The sequence below is a fragment of the Phyllobates terribilis genome, unplaced genomic scaffold (genome assembly GCF_046119375.1).
Source record: "Phyllobates terribilis strain yellow unplaced genomic scaffold, ASM4611937v1 Scaffold_11__3_contigs__length_659146591, whole genome shotgun sequence".
Taxonomy (NCBI): Eukaryota; Metazoa; Chordata; class Amphibia; order Anura; family Dendrobatidae; genus Phyllobates; species Phyllobates terribilis.
The window spans coordinates 577,115,707-577,133,993 of record NW_027362771.1 but is presented as its reverse complement, the minus strand read 5'-3'; the positions used below and the strand labels follow the sequence as shown (position 1 = coordinate 577,133,993).

At 45.5% G+C, this 18,287-nt stretch overlaps 1 protein-coding gene across 3 annotated transcripts in view; it reads left to right on the top strand.

The window, feature by feature from the left end:
• The window catches only part of LOC141166956 (beta-1,3-galactosyltransferase 2-like), a 346,293-nt gene that overhangs the window by 37,027 nt on the left and 290,979 nt on the right, over positions 1–18,287 (top strand). For all 3 annotated transcript variants that reach the window (XM_073654195.1, XM_073654193.1, XM_073654192.1), the window contains exon 3: positions 13,503–13,587. The gene's annotated coding sequence lies outside the window, so the exon portion shown is untranslated. The remainder of the gene's footprint in view (positions 1–13,502; positions 13,588–18,287) is intronic.

Here is an 18,287-nt window from a genome sequence, read left to right as displayed (position 1 = left end):
GCTCCTGCCCCTAGGAACGCAGAACAGTTCCTTTTGCTTTTCCCGTGCAACTAGCACAACCAGATACTTTTAAAGTAGCCGTTCACTCTGGGATTCCCCTGGGACCGCCGTAATGGGCCACTCCCTGGCCTTGAATATAGATGATGGTGGTCCCAGAGGATGAATCACTGGAGACTGATCCTCCGCTGTTGTTCTGGCTACTTGTTTCCGATGCTGATAAGCTCGGAGACTCTGACCGCACGCTCCCTTGAGAACCGGCCATCGCTCCCAGTGACTCCAGTGCAGGAGATCCTAGTCTGGGGTTTATGCTTTCACTCTGGCCCACAGCCAGCTGTACTGCAGCCACCACAGTCGGCTGCACAGGCTGGTTCATCGCCTGCTCCACCATCTCGGGCAGGACACTGACGGCCACCGCGTATGGACCTCGGGGCCCATATTCTTTGATGAACTCAACTCGGCTACCCACTAGCAAGGGACCGTGAGCATCGATCGATCCGTTATTTACATAGACCTTCTTGCTGGTCCCTGCTTCTTGTAAGAAACCATAGCCGCGGGACAAGTCGAAGTGCCGCACTAGGCCACAAGTCATCCGGCCGGACATTGCTCCTCCTCCCGGCCTCCGCAGCTCTTCGCGGATGAGGCGCTCCCGCCTCTTCTTTTCGGCGAGCACCCCGGCGATCCACCGGGCCTCCTCTTCTCCGGGGATTCTCACCATTTCTTGGTAAGTAGGGGGTTGGGGGCTGGAGACATGGCCCTCGTTGAGACTCACCGCCGCCACGGACACCGGAAGTGGCTCATTGTCATCTGCTGGCTCCACCATTGCCTTTGTTTCTCTGGCCACCTCATCCTGTACTGCTACTTGTTTTTTTTCTCCTGAGCTTGTGATCACGAGCCCCTTTTGGACCTCCGCCAGAGAGACGGTATCCCCCAGCAGATCGTGAAAGGGATACCAGCTTGGTACAAACGGTAAGCCGCTCTCTATGGGGTAATCATGGAGATCAAAGACTCCCCAGCGGCCGCCGGGGTGCTCCTCCTTCCCCTGGCGCTCCCTGCGCTGGCTCCACTCCATTCACCCAAAGCCACCACGACGAGACATGTTCCCAGGCTGTCGCTGTTTCACCGTCTTTTCTCGCAATGGCGCCGTACTGCTCAGCACAAGGGGTCCTCATCCTAGGCTCTGCCCATTCGTGTGTGGAGCCACCTTCACCAATTCTTCCCACTCTGTTTCTGGGATCTTCAATGGTAGGTGGAATTTCTTCTTTCTCACAGGGGGCCGCAGTCTCAGTCTGGCCCAGCGTCCATGTCATACCGTTTTCCGTGCCATTTTGTGCTCAGGACGCCCACGATGGGCGGAACCATCGCCAGACTCTGCACCATCATCCGCCATCTTGGTTCGTGCGCTTTCCAATTCTCTTTGTTTCATTTTTTTATCTTCAGGCGCCTCATCTGTGCCGCGGGTCCTCTCCACCCCGCTCTCTTCATGCGAGGAACTCGCATCCTGCTGACTACGCCAATTTTGTAAGAACCTCAGGGTAGTAGTTGTGGCGAGAAGCTTATGGGTTCCCATACCCATGTCCCCTGACAAAGATAAATGTCCCAATTCTCTTGTGTTGTGCGTGTGGTGCAGAACCCTCACGTTTTGATTGCAGATCTCTGCTGTCTTCGGTTCTTCCACCTCAGGAACCGCTGAACACACATTTAGGGACGTTCATTGTGTTTTATAAAAAAAGAACTTTACTGGAACACTTGAAATCAACTTCATACAGCATGTAGCATTGATCACATACTTTTCCAGGGTTACCGTCTGATACACCGCACGTATTGATGTTCACTGTCCGTTTGTCCTGAACTATCCCTTCCATAGCGGACCCTCTTGGCCTATGAGACCCTCGCAGTTCTAAGAATCCCGTACTGTTTATTTCCCGTCCGACTTCCCCTTCAGTGAAGGCTTTTGGACACACACTTCTCTGTGGATCCTGTGGACCGTAGGTCCCGAACGTTTAGGAAATGTCTGTTTCAGAATATCTGAATACGGGTTCTTTGCTGCTGGACAGGCCGTGTCACCGGTGTCCCCTGGACCACCAACTTCTCTCTCCTCACATCTCTCTCTAGAACGCTCTGCAACCAGGAAAAAGATCTCAGTCCTTCACTGAACCTGCTCCTCCCACACTGAGCAGCTCCCAAACCCCTTAACTCTTTCCTAACTTATAACTACATCTGCATTAAGCTATAGAGCCCCCTTAGCCTTACTCTTCTACTATTCTAATACCCTACCTGCACTAACCTATACTGACTCTATAACTGACACATCAGACAATTGATCATAACACATGTTCACATTTAAAACAGGATATAACATTATGTGCACACACAAAGAAAAGGTGCATGACCAGGTCCTGGTCACCCTCTTACACCCCTCACACCTAGTATCCCAATCCAGTGACCGCGGACCTTGTCGGGCGACATCTTCTCCGTCCCCTGGTCCTCTATGGCCACCTTCTTGGTGAGACAGATGTGGATTGTGGCTGCAGTACCTGAAATACTGTAGCCTCCGATTTCCTAGTTGAGGCTTAAATAACTCTGCTAGTTTAGGGACCGGTCCCCTCTGTGCGACCTGACCCCTACAACCCCTGGCAGATTCTGGCATACGGGTGGCCTCCAGCACTTCCCGTACCCCTGGGGTCCCTTTCACGTCCCTGGAGCCTTTATCGTGCTCCTCTCCTCCTCAGGCTGTCGTGGGCCTCTCTCTAGGCCCTCCTCTTGAGCAGAGCTCCTGTTCCCTCTACTTCTCCTCTCAGACTGCTCACACTCTCAAGATGGCTTCCCTCTTTATACTACTCCTAACAAGTGCTCCCCTGAACTTCTTCCTCCACCCACACCCACTACATGGTACCCCCTACTTTGGTTCCCCCCACTCCAGCCAGGGACAGGGCTCAGAAGGAAGCATGACACATCTTGCCCTTCCAGCTGGTCTGGAGTAGTGAGTGTTGGATTCAGGTGTTAGGGTCCCAGACAGTACTCCTTCCTTACCTGAGAGTGAGATACTACACCTCTGGGTAAGACGCCTCTGTGGCGACCGAACCCTCAGGGGCGCCACATATGTGTTATTATTTCATCAGTATGTGGCGGAAATATGTGATCCGGCCATGGTGTGGTGGTATTTGTCCCTTGTATGTAGGGCCCTGCTAGAAGAGTCTATCTTGTCGTAGTGGCAGCTTAAAAAATCTTTTGGCCAAAACAAAAACTGATGGCTATGTATATGATATGATATTCGATGAGAACTGTTAATGTGTGATTGGTGAGGATGTGGTGCAGAAGTGGAGTTTATCCAAGAGTGGGCAGTGAGACTGTGGAAGGTTTGAGGGGTGGAGGTAGAGTTGGGGTGGAGCCTGGGTGGAGTCTCAAGGTGGCCCAAAAATTTTGCCTGTATGGGGCCCTGAAATTTCTGGTGGCAGCCCTGGTGAAGATTCCTGATCATACTCCGAAAAGACTCACCAAATTGCTGCTTTTACTATGCAGACCAATATCCAATCCAAAGGTTGTGAAAAATTGAGGCTGTGCCTCTGAAATGGTGTTATAGAAGAAACAGAGTCACCAGCATAGGAGATTTTATGGGCTTCCGTGGGTATAAAATAATTTCAGACTTATAGAAATTCCTGAAAAATTGAGCTAGTGTCTCAATAGTTATAGTTGACAGCAAATTGAGGAGCAAGAGTTGCTATAAAAAGGGAAGCAAATGTAAGTAATGATCAGTTATATCTACTACATGGCATCCAATATCCACCAAAAATGAAACTATGTTGGATAAACTGTGTGATGGAAAATTATAGCAGTCTCAGAGCCATCCAATACAGAGCAGAGCAATGGGAATGGAGATCTTTCACTGAAGTAGAGGCTTCAGGTTGCCCTGCCAGGTTGCCCCAGGTGGAAATCAAACTATTCTACTTACTTTCAGTGCCAATTCGTGGCAAGATGTCCTTGAGCTAATCAAGAATCGAGCCCTGGGATCCACTGATGGCCCTAAGCCACAACTAGAGAAGTGCTCCATTTGGGGCAAAAGACTCCTCTCAAACTGCCCCTAAGGGTCTCTCAGGGTCTGCTCGATAGTCTCAGGTGGAAATAACCAAACATAAGTTGGCATGCCCAATGGATGATGTTTGATTCAATCCTGACTGGTGGAGCTCTGAATCTCAGCTTTTTCACATTTTAGTGCTTCACCACTCCACTGCTGATAAACTTTTAACCCTTCTAACAATATAACCAAACAGAAAATACAGTAAAAAAATGATGCTGACATAAAGTAGGCATGTGGTAAATATTATTTATTAATTGTGTAGTATGACTACCTTTTTAGGAGCATAACATTGTGAATTTTTCTAAATGTTCATGAAGCTTCCAATATTTTTATAAATAAACAACACATATCGATCAAAATTTACCGCAAACATAAAGTGCAATCTGTGATTGTAAAATCCAATCTGAGAGTCGTTGGGATATGTAGATGGATTCCAAAGATATTACCAAAATGTAGTTTGATTAGAAAGGTGAAAAATTGGCTTCAACGGGGAGGGCTTAAAGGCAATCTGACAGCCATTTTTACCCAATTGACTAGCTAACGATAAGAAAGTTTTAACAACTCATGCACGATATGCAAATGAGTGGCCAAGTGTCCACTGGGTGTTACTCTGCCAGTAGATGGTCCTGACTTCTCCACTGTAAATCCTCACAAAACTGTCCCAACTCCAACTTATTATTAATAATAATTTCAGTTAATGGCATTTTAGGGCATGTTTTCTAAATCCAAAGCAAATGACATGTCGGACACGCAACGCTTGGCACCTGCTCAGTGGAATTAATTCAATGAATTAATGAGTCTGCACCAGTCTCTTGCTGTACTTCATCCAAGACTAATATTGCCTTTAGGCTGTAAAGCATGACAAGAGAGTTACTGCACAAGAACCAGGTCTCTGCTCACGACTGTAGTTTATCTTGGTAAATAATCAAGATAAATTACTGGATGTGTATGGGTCAATTATTATATGAAATATAAAAATTGTTTAGTGTGAAAATATTGTACAAAAATATTAAAATGTTATATGTTATGACTAGTGATGAGCGAGTTTGTTCTATTAACCCTTTCGCTGAGTACGCTTGGGCGAGCACCGAGTAGTTACAGCTATTCTACTGTATGTCTATTTCTTACATATTCCTCACATGTATTAAAGCTGTCAAACAGTCGCAAATCATGCACACGGGAGTGATTCAAACATATCACCGAGCAGCTGTAAATACTCGGTGCTCGTCCGAGCATACTCGGTGAAAGAGTTAACAAAACATACTCAATCATCACTACTTATGACTAGTGATGAGCGAGCATGTTCGCTACTGCTCGGTGCTCGCCCGAGCGTCTCACTGCTCGACATGCTCGGTGCTCGCCGAGTATTTCCAGGGTTGCTCGGCGGGAGCTTGGGTCTCCTCCCTGCATGTTTGGCGCTCTTTAGAGCCATGTTGGCTGTGGCATTACAGTGATTGGCTGGCCGCACAGCGTCATCAGGTCTATATCAGACCTGGCGCCGCCATGCTTGTCACAGTCACTCCGGAATCAGACAGTGTAGGGAGAGGTGCTGCAGAGCTAGGGAGAGATTTGCTTGTTTCTAGTTAGGGTAGGTGTACAGACTATATTAGAGACACATATCCATCTCAACAAACAGTCCTTCTGAGGACTTATCCATCTGCAGAGATATCAGGTAGGCATTGTATATAGGCAAGCAGGGCATATAGCAGACTGCAGTGCACATAGGGCAAGAGGCTCCATTCCAGTTTTGTCTGCTGCTGCTGCTGTTAGATATTTCTAGAAAAAAGCCGAGGTCTCAGGGGCCAGGAATATTTTTTTTTTAATCCTAATCCTCACTATTTGTTTAAAAAGCAATCCAGAGAACGCCATTTTTTCTGTGCCATTTGCTTGTTGGCACTGCAGAATACAGCCAGGTCCTTTCCATACTACAGCGGTAAAGATCCAGCTATTTAAGCATGAGTTTGCTGTTCAAAATAGTTACCTACAGGCCAGGTATTTAAAAATGTGTTTTCTCCGTCACACGGATCACATTTACGTTTTCAGAAAATACTGCCATTTCTGACCTCCATTAAAAATTTGCTTTAGTGTGTCAGTGAAGCAATTGACGCCAGATTTCTGTTCATAATAGTTACCTACAGGCCAGGTATTTAAAACTGTGGTTTGTCCATCACACTGATCACATATAAGTTTGCTCCAAATTCAGTCATTTATTGTGAGCGTGGAAGACATTGTCCTCCATTTAAAATGGGCAAGGCACGTGGCAAGGGACGGGGAACTGGACGTGATGGTGATGATAGGCGAGGCCGTGGGCAAGCTGAAATTGTGCCACAACAACCACCCACATCTTCTCGCCCGACCTTCCTGTCCCAATTAATAGGGGACGGCAGAACACCACTATTGAACACAGAGCAGTGTGAAAAGGTTATTGGTTGGATAGCAGATAATGCTTCCAGTCACTTAGCCACCACCACCACCACCACTTTGTCTTCAACATAGTCAAGTCTCAGTAGCTGTGAGTCTGGATGGCATATTCCTCACCCTGAACCTCCTTTCTCCCACCATGCCGAGTGCCCAGAGACAACTGATCCCACACTTGGACACTCCGAAGAGCTGTTCAATTTCCCATTTGTAGATTCGGGCCTCTCGCCCGGTCCACTTGAAGCGGGGCAAGAGGAGATCGAATGTAGCAATGCCCAAATATTTGAGCAGCCATGGTCACAAGAAGGCGACGTTGGGAAAGTGTCACAAGAGGTGGACGATGATGAGACACAATAGCCAGAAAGTCAGGAGGAGGACCAGAGTGTGGAAGTGGAAGACGAGGTGGTGGATGATATAGTAACTGACCCAACCTGGCAGGAAGACATGCACAGCGAGGAGAGCAGCACACAGGGGGAGGGAGACAGAGCACCCCAACAGGCAGGAAGAAGCAGTGTGGTGGCCGCCGGCAGAAGGCAGGCCACCGTTCCCCTTAACACCAACACAAAGGGGGTTGCCAGTACAACTGTTAGGTCTTCCCGAGTCTGGTTGTTTTTTAAAGACTCTGCCAATGACCCCAAAAAGGTAATTTGCACCACCTGCCAGGCCAGCATCCGCAGGTGTGGCAAAACTAGCAGCCTGACCACCACCAGCATGATCAGGCACATGGCAGCAAAGCACCCGACTTTGTGGGCCGAACCCCAGGGTCCAGCAACAGTGTCTGCGGGTGGCACCATTGCTTCTTCCGCAGTTGTGCATGCAAGCCAATCCCTTGTCCATGGTGCATGCGAAGAAGCATCCTGCCCTGCACCTGTCATTGCATACTCTCAAGTAGCAATTCACAAGCACGTGTCCCAAAACATTAGCCGTGCCTTCAACAGCGCAGTTACTGGGAAAGTCCACCTAACCACGGACACGTGGACAAGTGCTTGTGGGCAGGGACGGTACATCTCACTGACGGCACACTTGGTTAACATAGTGGAAGCCAGGACCCAGTCGGAGCTTGCGACGGAACACGTCCTCCCAACACCAAGGATTGTGGGCCCTAGAGCAATCAGGGTTGCCCCCACGGTCTACAGCTCCTGCACCTCATCCTCCTCAGCCTCCTCCTCCTCTTCAGCCTCCATCTCCAAAATGACCACATCAGTCACAAGCTGGAAGCACTGCTGCACTGCCTCGGCCAAGCGGCAACAGGCTGTGCTGAAGCTAATATGCTTCAGTTCAGACTCCACACATAAGACCTCAGGAGTGGACATGGATGTCAGACATATGTACCATCCTCCAAAACTTTGAGGACTCCACCAAGATGGTGAGCGGTGATGACGCCATAATTAGCATCACCATCCCGCTTCTCTGTCTTCTGAAACGCTCTCTGCTCACAATCAAATTGATGTATTGCAGGCGGAGCACGATGAGATGGATCAAGGAACCATACAGGGTGATTACACATAGCCCAGCCTCATCTCATCCCAACGTGGATTGGGTGACAATGAGGAAGAGGAGGAGGAAGAACAGGAGCTAGTTTCATGCACTAGAGATGGTACTACCTGCACAACTGTCATACGTCTGTTCAGCGTGGATGGCCAGAGGACAGAGAGGAGGAGGAGGAGGGGAGCATGGTCAGTCATCCTATTGGTGAGGACACGGAATCTTCCCTGTTAGCAGTCTGGTACGCATGGCTGAGTTTATGTTACGCTGCCTTTTCCATGACCCTCCGTTCTCAATATTTTGGGTGACAGTCATTACTGGTGGTGACACTTTTAGGCCCATGCTGCAAAGAGAACGTTATATCTCTTATTGCTGAGACGGACGGGTCTACAAAAATGGGGCAGTACCAGAAGGCCCTTGCTGCGGAACTATTAAAAAAATTCCAATCTGAAAGCGCTGGAGGCATAGGTCACAGTTCATTGAACAACCAAGGAGACACAAATGCAATCCAGCAGAGGTAGGGGAACACTGTCAAAGTTCTGGGACAGTTTTCTCAGACCCTCCCATCGCACAGGCCCTGATATGCGGGGTACTCTCACAAGGAGTGCTAAGTTTGGGAAAATGCTGAGAGAGTACCTTGCTGACCATACCAACGTCGTCCGTGATTCCTCTGTGCCTTATAATTATTGGATACCCAAGCTGAATACGTGGAATGAACTGGCTCTCTACGCCTTGGAGGTCCTGGGCTGCCCTGCCGCTAGTGTTTTATCAGAGCGGGTTTTTTGTGCCGCTGGTGGAATTATAACTGATAAGCGCATCCGCTTGTCAACTGGAAATGCTGACAGGCTGACTCTCATAAAAATGAACAAGGGCTGGATTGGGCCAGATTTCTCAACAACACCGAATGATAGCAGCGTAACATAAACTCAAATCCAGTGTCTTTTTTGGGAGGTGTATTCCCATGCACCTCTTCACACCCACACATGGGTTTAAGCTTCCTGATTTTGGCTATTTGCTGTTGTGCTCCTCCTTCTCCTCATCCTCATCCTCCACCACCATATCACAAGGGTGACCGTGGTCCGTGATGCAACACCACATAATTTTTTTAAAGGGTGTTTATGATGCAGGTAAAAAAAAATTATTATACAGTATGTTTATGTATACCCTCCAGGGGTAAATGTTTGTCAGCCCATACACTTAGTGCGTGGGCATTACAAATATGGGAGGCCTGCTCCTTTCTAATGGGAACATTTTTTTATGAGGCCCTTTAAGTCTCTTCCAAGGGGCATTGGAGTGCCTCACAATTTTTCGCAGCCCTTGCATTCACTGCATAGGCCAACACTATGGGAGACCCTCTCCTTTCTAATGGGAATTTGCCGTTACTGTGGACCTGCTCTAGGTGTCTTTAAATTGTTAGTGGGTTTTTTCCTAAATTTGGTCAGCCACTGGACTACCCTATAACTGTATAGCAGACCCTCTCCTTTCTAATGGGAACATGTCGTACTTGTTACTGTTGCCCTGCTCTATGTGTCTTTCAATTTTTAGTGGGGTTTTTCCCAAATTTGGTCAGTCGTTGGACTCACTGTTTACCCTATAACTGTAGAGCAGACTATCTCCTTTCTAATGGGAATTTGTCGTTACTGTGGTCCTGCTCTATGTGTCTTTAAATTCTTAGTGTGATTTTTCCCAAATTTTGGCAGCCCTTGCAGTCACAGCATGGGCATTGCCACTATGAGAGACCTGCTCCTTTACAATGGGAACATTTTTTTTACTGAGACCCTCCTCTATGTCTCTTCAAAGGGGTATTGGGTTGCGTTCAAATCTTGGCAGCCCTTGCAGTCACTGGATACGCAATAACAGTATAGGAGACCCACTTGTTAATAATGGGAACAACAAAGCATAGCCGGCTGATGGCTCTCTAACAATAGCGAGGGCCAACTGCTGGCCTTTTAAGAATAGTAAGGGCCATCTGATGGCCCTATAAAAATAGGCTTTATGACTTTAAGAGTCCCTCCCTCATAATTGAAACAGGATGTGTCTGATGATGTGTCACACACCATATTGCCAGATAAGGTTGTAAAATGTTAAAATGACATTTCCCGGTGATTGCATTTGTCTTAAAAAATAACGTAAAAAAACCCAAAACAATAGGATCTTTCTTTAGTATAAAAAACAGCGTCGCCAATTTAACCTCAATGTAATCACATTCTTCAGCTCCTGCACCTCCTCCTCCATCTCCGAAATGACCACATCAGTCACAAGCTGACAGCACCTGCAGCACTGCCTTGGCCAAGATGCAACAGGCTGTGCTGAAGATAACATGCTTAATACTTAGGTGACAAACCGCCCAGAGCTGCAGAGTTGTTGAAAGCTGTAACACAGCAGCCTGATCTATGGCTCTCACCGCTGAACATACAGCCAGGCATGGTCGTGTGTGACAATGGGTGGAACCTGGTGACGGAGAAATGAAAGCCTTAGTAGATATGGTTTCCCTCTATGCCAGTCCTTTCACCGAGCTAAAGAATATGGCTGTGGTGAAATACAACTCCCACTGAGAAGCTGTTTCAGATTGAAAAACATTGTGCCCACCAGAGGATTTGATTATGAGGGCTCACCTTTCTCCCCCGCTCAAGAGCCCCATAGCAGCTGCAAAGTTAGCGCTATCATGAACTGCCTGAGGTAGAAGCCAGGGCACACCAGAGGATTCTCTAGCAGGACCGTCCAACCCTGCCAAGAATCAGTCCTGGCTAAGAAAAGTGTGTGGGAAGGTTCCCAGACACTCTATGGCTGCTTTTTTACTGAGGAGGAAACACAAGCAAACACGGCGCGAGAACATACAAAGTCCTTGCAGATGTTGTCCTTGCTGGCATTTGAACCCAGGATCCCAGCTCTGCAAGGCTTCAGTGCTAACCACTGATCCAATGTGCTGCCATTCACCCTCTAATATGTAACAGGCTGGAGAAACTTGCACCTACTGCCACTCTATCTTCAGCTCCTTTGTGAGAAACTAATGTATTTGGGCAGCCACTCAGTCTACCAAATAAAATTTCTGAGAAGGAAATTGGGGATGGCTTCGCTACTGGTACTGGGGGCAGTGCTAATATCATGGCATCGTACCATAGTTTACTGAAAATATTACAGGCTTGTAGGAGGCAAGCAGATTGCCACAGAAATGTACCAGCAGTAATATTCAGGGATCCGCGCTTGTAGAAGGCGGAGACAACACCGGGAGAAATAGTGACGGCTGGGGACCGAGTATGGACAGGAGGCATGAGGTTGTGAAAAGCTTCCGCCTCCATGATCCTAAAAGGCCACATTTCAAGTGCAAGCAGCTGCCCAGATATCTGGCAGTTTAGTATTGCGGCCTATGGGTGGGTGGGTGGCTGACTGCATACTTGCGCTTGCATTCCAAGTAACAGAAAACTAAGCAGATGGTGGTCTCTATCATCATCATGGCCTCACCTCGGCACTATGAATTCTCCTGAAGGAGAAGCCAGGCCCACCGGAGGAGTCTCCGGTTTTCTGGTGGGTCCGTCCATCCCTGCCGAGAAGCTTCCCTGGCTAAGAAAAGTGTGTGGAAAGGTTCCCGTACACTCTATAGCTGCGTTTTTTAATGTGCATTGGATGTGCTTATGCATGTTATTTCTCAAACCGCATTGCAGATCAGGCCATTGCCCAATGAAATTAAATGCGCAAAGAAAGTTGTTTGTGTGTCAAAGCACCACCGACAAGTGCGAGTTGATGTTGTACGAGCTGCCATTGCTTCTGCAACAAGCTGAATTAGAAGACTTCCTGGGAAAAATGACACCCAGAGTAGATACGGTTTCCCTCTATGCCAGTCTTTTCACTAAGCTAAATACAACTCTCAGCAAAAAAAGCTGTGGACTGGCTCCGTACCGTCCCTGGCCACATTCACCTGTCCACGTGTTTGTGGTTAGGCGGTCCTTCCCAGTAAGTGCACTGGGGAGGGTACAGGTAATGCTGTGGGACCCATGCTTGTGGAAGGCAGAGACGATACCAGGAGAAATAGTGGCGGCTGGGAATCGAGTATGGACACCCAGCCGCAGCCGGCATGAGTTTATGAAAAGCTTCCGCCTCCATGAGCCTTAAAGCCCACATTTCAAGTGAAAGCAGCTTTAGAGGACATCCTGGGAGAAATGACAGCTGGGTAGATATGGTTTCCCAAGTCCTTTCACCAAGCTAAAGATTATGGCTGTGGTGAAATACAACTCAGCAAAAAAGCTGTGGACTGGCTCCGTATCGTCACTGGCCACATTCACCTGTCCACGTATTTGTGGTTTGGCGGTCCTTCCCAGTAATTGCACTGGGGAGGGTAGGGGTAATGCTGTGGGACCCGTGCTTGTGGAAGGCAGAGACGATACCGGGAGAAATAGTGGCGTCTGGGGACCGAGTATGGATACCAGGTCGATGCCGCCATAAGATTGTGGACAACTACTGCCTCCACGAGCCTAAAAGGCCACATTTCAAGTGCAAGCAGCTCTCAAAAATTTGACAGTATAGTATTGCAGCCTGTGGGTGGGTGGGTGGCCGGCTGCATACTTGCGCTTGCATTCCAAGGGATGGGGTAGGGACAACTGAACGCTGCACTGGGACAAAGACATGGACGGTGATTGTTGCAAGTCTGCAATGACAGGTGCATGGCGGGTGGCATCTTCGCATGCGCCGAGGATCACTTATGATGGGCACACTTTTAGGCAGTGACCTGGGAGTCAGAAATGCTTCCAGACGTCTTCCCCATGCTGTTCCCATGTCTTTTCAGCACTGTATGCATGTGTCTGATGATGTGTCACACACCACATGGCCAGATAAGGTGGTAAAATGTTAAAATGACATTTCCTGGTGTATGCATTTGTCTTGGTTGAAAGCAATTCAAAAGTGCAAAAACGCATCAAAAATGCTACGTGTGAACATAGCCCAAGGTGTGGAGGAGTATTTTTGGTTTTGGTTATTTATTTTGCCTTATATACAAGTCATTACCCTGGAAAGATTGTTCCTTAACATATTTCCCAGGAAAATCCATTTTGGTTTCGTTTTTGTATGTTTTATTGTGAGTCCGTAAAAGTGGCGTAATACTCTGACAACGTTGTTGACAGCAGTGACCTGAGGGTCAGAAATGCTTCCAGGGGTCTTCCCCATGCTGTTCCCATGTCATTTGAGCACTGTTCCCGTCGATTTGGCCAATTTTTAGGCTCTCTGCAGACCGCCGGGGGGAGCCGCCTGAAAAATACTCGAGTTTCCTATAGACTTACATTGGGCTCGTTGCTCGGGTCGAGCACCCGAGTATTCCAATGTGCTCGACCCGAGCAATGAGTACCCGAGCATTTTAGTGCTCGCTCATCACTACTTATGACCTATTGATCTAAGTGTGTTGCAAAACTGGAAAACAAAGAAAGAATCCTGAAATCTGGGTAATAACCGGTATTCCTACATTACTATAGCACGGGCTATTGATTTGGAGATGTTTATCATACTGGAGACTGAATGCAATGTAAATCACCTGCAGGAGGGAAGGTTTATACAAAGGAAGCCTGGACACAGTGCTTGTTGAGGAATGCACGGAGACTTCACCAATTATTTGCACACAGCAAGTAAGTTACAAAAACTTTCCCTTTTCAGTTATTCTTTACGTCATGTTACCTTTCAAGGCTATATATGTATAATTTTGATATCTTAAATGGAGTCAGATACTGGGGAGCAATTCCAGCAATAGGAAAGGGCAGATATGGAAAAAGCCGATACGGAGGCAATGTATCTCCTTTGCTCTAGATTAAGTCAGACTGGCCCTCAAGAACACCAGATAATCCTCTAAGTCAGGGGTTCAGGGGTGCAAGAGCTGTGGCCATTCTGTGTGAACACCAACCATATGCTTGTCCGACAGGTTAACTATGTATATGTGAGCAGCCTCCACAAAGAACAGTAGTGGCCGGCAGCTGAGGAGCAGAAACAGGAAAAGTCTAATGTTGCACTGTGTAGACATCTCTGGATGCCTCATAATTCAGGAGAATGAGGTCTCTTGATCCTTTTGACACTCCAGAAAGAAGTGTGAAATAGACAGGTAGCTTTCCGTTCCTGCGACTCTCTCTATTTAAGTTTACGGGAGTTGTGAAATGTTTGGCAGTAAGCACCACACTCATAACCTCTTTGACCTCTTCCTCAGTAGGGTATATTCACACAGTCTTCTGATGGGTATTTAAAAGAAGATTGTACTCCAAAATTTACATGAAAAAAATTGCTTCAAATATTCTTTGAATAAGCTTCCGGTTGATTTAATGGGGAATGCTCCAAAACACATATGAAAAATAGCACTCTCTGCAGTATAGGAGCTTTTCCCCTTTAAAATCAGAAAATTGGAAGCTTATTCAAAGAGTATTTGAAGTGTTTTTTATGTGGATTTCAGAGCAGAATCTTTCTAAATGCCCATCCAAAAGCTGTGTATACCTACTATTAGGGTATGTGCACATAACATCTTTTTTGGGTGGCAAAAAATGTCTGTATTTCAAGCGAAAAATGCTTCGAGTATCTCCCCTTTTTTCTGGCATTTTGTAAATTTGTAGTGTTTTTTTCTTAGTGTTTTTTTTACCATTTCCTATGTGCTTTTTTTTACGTTTTGGACAGCCCGCATAATTTTTGAATGTTTTTCCTTAAATTCATGTCGTTGTGAGTACTAGGGGGAGCTTTGGACATAACTGCATACATTGCATGTAAACACAGGATGTTTGCATGCATTAAATTCTTGACAAAGAAATTGATTGAATTTGTCTTGGGGCCACAGATGACCCCATCGCAGTACCTTATAATTGTTAAATGTAGAATGGTTTACTTGGTAAAATTCCCATACATTGTCAAACTCCTTTATATCTTTCACATTGAATTGAACATTTTGGAATATTTTGGTGTAAATTCTTCTCATGAAAAGTGCAAACATATTTCATATCTACAAAATTGTAGACTGCATTGTAAGTTGTAAATGTTTTTGTAATGAATAAATATAAATATTGAAAGATTGTAATAAGCAATCAAAGCCCAATATGATCAGGCAACCTACAGGTTTTAAAAGGTCTATACAAACTTAAACTATAAAAAGGAAAAAGAGACAAAAAATAGTGAAAAAAATAGATCCAATTGAAAAATGAAAAACTTACTTTATTTCATATTCATTAAAAAAAAGTACAAACACAGAGTACCAGAGGTCCTTTGACGTGATTCGACCGCACAGCAGTCTTAGTCATAGCGTATTTGTACCATACAACCGCTTCCTTTAAAATCCAAAAGCCCCACTCATGTTAGTGACATCAGAATATGCAAAAACAATATGAAAAAAAAGCAAGAAATAAGAAAAGTCCTTAAGTATACATAGGGTCCCTGCGGTAATTCATACCTGTGGGATATCTAGTGTTCGCTTTAAGAATCCAAAAAGCTTCTTTGTTTAGAAGTAGCTTTCTCCATTTAACACCTCTTTTAGGCTTATTGACTCTTTCGATTCTGAAAAAAACAAAAAGGAGTTCAAATTGCTCTGATGCATTTGAATAAAGTGTTTAGCTGCACAGGAGGTGAGTTTGCCTTAAAGATTTCAGCAGTATGTTGACGCATATTGCATTTGGCTCCAGCGCAGTTAAAACAGCCATTTTGTGCAAGCCAATTCCTACTTAAAGGGGTATGATACAAGCTGGGAGACAGAAGGTCACCCAGAGTCTGACCTCTACCTGGCACATATTTTATACCAGGGCGTAACATGGTATTTAAAATTGGATCCTGGTACAATATAGGTAAGTTCTTAGCAGCAATATCTTTTATTGCACTAAATTGTGAATTATAACTAGTAGAAAACACAGGGATAGAAGAATTATATTTTTTGGTCACATTAGTTAGATTTGTGTAACAGCTATTTACAGTGGTGGCCAAAAGTATTGGCACCCCTGCAATTCTGTCAGATTATACTCAGTTTCTTCCCGAAAATGATTGCAATCACAAATTCTTTGGTCTTATTATCTTCATTTAATTTGCTTGCAAGGAAAAAACAAAAGAGAATGAAGCAAAAATCAATTCATTGATCATTTCACACAAAACTCCAAAAATGGGCCAGACAAAAGTATTGGCACCCTCAGCCTAATACTTGGTTGCACAACCTTTAGCCGAAATAACTGCGAACAACCGCTTCCGGTAACCATCAATGAGTTTCTCTGTTGGAATTGTAGACCACTCTTCTTTGGCAAACTGCTCCAGGTCACTGATATTTGAAGGGTGCCTTCTCCAAACTGCCATTTTGAGATCTCTCCACAGGTGTTCTATGGGATTCAGGTCTGGACTCATTGCTGGCCACCTTAGAAGTCTCCAGTGCTTTCTCTCAAACCATTTTATAGTGCTTTTGGAAGTGTGTTTTGGGTCATTGTCCTGGTGGAAGACCCATGACCTCTGAGGGAGACCCAGCTTTCTCACACTGGGCCCTACATTATGTTGCAAAATTTGTTGGTAGTCTTCAGACTTCATAATGCCATGCACACGGTCAAGCAGTCCAGTGGCAGAGGCAGAAAAGCAACCCCAAAACATCAGGGAACCTCCGCCATGTTTGACTGTAGGGACCGTGTTCTTTTCTTTGAATGCCTCTTTTTTTTCCTATACACTCTATGTTGATGCTTTTTGCCAAAAAGCTCTACTTTTGTCTCATCTGACCATAGAACATTCTTCCAAAACGTTTTAGGCTTTCTCAGGTAAGTTTTGGCAAACTCCAGCCTGGCTTTTTTATGTCTCGGGGTAAGAAGTGGGGTCTTCCTGGGTATCCTACCATACAGTCCCTTTTCATTCAGACGCCGATGGATAGTACGGGTTGACACTGTAGGGCAGCTTGAACTTGTTTGCATGTTAGTCGAGGTTCTTTATCCACCATCCGCACAATCTTGCGTTGAAATCTCTCGTCAATTTTTCTTTTCCGTACACATCTAGGGAGGTTAGCCACAGTGCCATGGGCTTTAAACTTCTTGATGACACTGCGCACGGAAGACAGAGGAACATTCAGGTCTTTGGAGATGGACTTGTAGCCTTGAGATTGCTCATGCTTCCTCACAATTTGGTTTCTCAAGTCCTCAGACAGTTCTTTGGTCTTCTTTCTTTTCTCAATGCTCAATGTGGTACACACAAGGACACAGGACAGAGGTTGAGTCAACTTTAATCCATGTTAACTGGCTACAAGTGTGATTTAGTTATTGCCAACCCCTGTTAGGTTCCACAGGTAAGTTACAGGTGCTGTTAATTACACGAATTAGAGAAGCATCACATGATTTTTCAAACAGTGCCAATATTTTTGTCCACCCCCTTTTTAGGTTTGGTGTGGAATTGTATCCAATTTGGCTTTAGGACAATTCTTTTTGTGTTTTTTCATTGAAGACAAATTAAATGAAGATAATAATACCAAAGAATTTGTGATTGCAATCATTTTCAGGAAGAAACTGAGTATTATCTGACAGAATTGAAGGGGTGCCAATACTTTTGGCCACCACTGTACGTGGTAGTTTATTGGCCTTTTGCATGGCATTTTGGAGAATAGATTTTTGGTAACCTCTGTGCTTTAATCTAGTTGTAACAATTTGACATTGTTCAGTGAACAAGTCAGGAGTAGAACATTACGTTTAAAATATTCTCCATTGGCTATGAAATTGATTGTCCATTTTGGGTGACAGCTATTTGCTGTGAGAATAGTGTTCCCCAAAATTGGTTTATGACATATAGTAGAATGAATCATGTCACCTGATAAAAATAAATCCAAAAAATCCTTGTGAAAGGCTGAGGTAGAACAAGTGAATCGAGATTTAGAGGACTATTTATTTATTTTACTCACTTATATAGCGCCATTAATTTTGCAGCGCTTTACAGACATTAATCACTGTCCCCATTGGAGCTCACAATCTAGATTCCTTATCAGAATGTCTTTGGAGTGTGGGAGGAAACCAACGTAAACATGGGGAGAACATGCAAGCTCCTTGCAGATGTTGTCCTTGGTGGGATTTGAACCCAGGACCCCAGTGCTACGAGGCTGCAATGCTAACCACTGAGCCACCGTGCTGCCAATGATAAAGCATTATAAAAATTATAAAGCAAAACAGGTGCACAATTAGCAATGATTTCTTCGTAAATCTGTCCTAAAAAATAACAGGACCAAGAATCACTATCAAAAGAGGATTTGTGTGAATTTCAACTTTATTTCTACCGACATTGATTCATCTGGCTCCAATTTGGATCTGTCTGAGATTGAACGTTTTAGGTCAGACAATCCCTCCATGTCATCTTTAGAGGA